The sequence below is a fragment of the Anabrus simplex genome, chromosome 1 (assembly GCF_040414725.1).
Source record: "Anabrus simplex isolate iqAnaSimp1 chromosome 1, ASM4041472v1, whole genome shotgun sequence".
In the NCBI taxonomy this organism is placed as follows: domain Eukaryota; kingdom Metazoa; phylum Arthropoda; class Insecta; order Orthoptera; family Tettigoniidae; genus Anabrus; species Anabrus simplex.
Genome location: NC_090265.1, coordinates 959,107,327 through 959,109,534, shown reverse-complemented (window position 1 = coordinate 959,109,534; position 2,208 = coordinate 959,107,327).

Genomic DNA, 2,208 nt, shown 5'->3' with positions numbered 1-2,208 from the left:
GGAAAATTCATCTCAGTTTTAATTACTTCATTGTTGGTGTGAATGTTCCTTATGGGGATCACTGTAAGTACCTAGGTGTTAAAATAAGGAAAGATCTTCTTTGGGGTAATCACTAATGTGATTGTAAATAAAGGGTAGATCTCTGCACATGGTTACGAGTGTGTTTCGGGTTTGTAGTAAGGATGTAAAGGAGAGGGCATACGAGTCTCTGGCAAGACCCCAAATAGAATATGGTTCCAGTGTATGAGACCCTCACCAAGATTACCTGATTCAAGAACTGGAAAAAATCCAAAGAAAAGCAGCTTGATTTGTTCTGGGTGATTTCCGATAAAAGAGTAGCATTACAAAAATGTTGCAATGTTTGAGCTGGGAAGACTAAGGAGAAAGAAAACGAGCTACTCAACTAAGTGGTATGTTACATGTTATAAACCTCATTTTTGGTCCGTATTGAAAATTTACAGTTCAAAAATAATAAAGGTGTTCATTATTCCACCTGTTCAATACTTTATTTTCACTTATTGTGGTTACATAAACACAATAACACTTATTTGGGGACATGTTTCACCCTTAATTTAGGGCATCTTCAGCCTAAAATAATCTTCAAAAGTACATAAATATAATATTACAAATAGAAGCGAAAAGATTAGCTAGTTACTAAAATTTGGTACATATAAAGTGAATATTGATACATTAATAAAAACATGTTAATGGAACACTGTCATAATCATACTAAAACTATCTTGTCAGAGACTAAAAACTTCCACCATTAAAAATACGTAGTTCTAATTAAAATGGTTCAAATAAAATTGTTTATGGATTCACCAATGTGATAATGCCTATATTGCCAACAAAATAAGGGCATAAACATAAGCACAAAAACGTTATGTCATGTACACAATATGTTCAAGGCTGCTGATAAACTGATGTATCAGTTTTGCCTTTAGGTATATCTACCTTTGAATGTTTTAACACCTACATGCTTACATGTTTTTATTAATGTATCAATATTCACTTTATATGTACCAAATTTTAGTAACTAGCTAATCTTTTAGCTTCTATTTGTAATATTATCTGTACTTTTGAAGATTATTTTTAAGGCTGAAGATGCCCTAAATTAAGGGCCAAAACATGTTCCAAATAAGTGTTATTGTGTTTATGTAACCACTAAAAGTGGAAATATTAAATAGGTGGATTAATGAACACCTTTAAGTGGTACATTCCGAGGTGTCAGTGGAGAGATGGCGTGGGAGGACATCAGTAGACGAATAAGTTTGAGTGGTGTCTTTAAAAGTAAGAAAGATCACAATATGAAGATAAAGTTGGAGTTCAAGAAGATAAATAGGGGCAAATATTCGTTCAAAGGAAGGGAAGTTAGGAATTGGAATAACTTACCAAGGGAGATGTTCAATAAATTTCCAATTTCTTTGAAATAATTGAAGAAAAGGGTAGGAAAACAACAGGTAGGGAATCTGCCAGCTGGGCGACTGCCCTAAATGCAGATCAGTAGTGACTGATGATGATGAATTAAGGTTTGAATCACAATACTGTATCAGCAAGTGAAGCAACAATCCAGGTTTGTGTCTACATACTTCTTTTACATCAATTTACTCTTTGATCATCAAACCCAAACATAAACTAAAAGTTGCTCTTAATTTTGATAATAGTGGAAATGATACCACTGATACTGTATACTCACCAGAGGTTACTATTTGCAATCAGTGTGTCCCAGCAGAGGTAAACCATGCCAAGGTTTTGTCTTTCTTCATTCCAATCTGATATCCTTTGGTCAACTCTTAACAGTGTCTAGGGAATATTTCAAGTTCCCCACCACCACTTCTTTATCCAATACCATCATTCTTCAGTAGATATGAACTCTTCTTTCTCCTTCAGTCAAGGAGGTTAATGTCCCCTAAATTGAATCAGCAGAACCAGTCAAGGAGGTTAATGCCTCCTTAACTGAATCAGCAATCATAAAAAACTGCCAATACTACTATAAAGATACAAGTTACACAAGGAATTTAGAAATACCAGACAGTTTTAATTTTAAATACATCACTACACGAGAATGTATAAAATATATATATAAAACAGGACCCTGCAATTTACAAGCTGTAGGATGATCAATGGTGATGTCTCAAATGTGTGTATCTATTTCTGTTAATGGACCACATACACTGTATACACTATATTTACTTGCACAATCCTCGT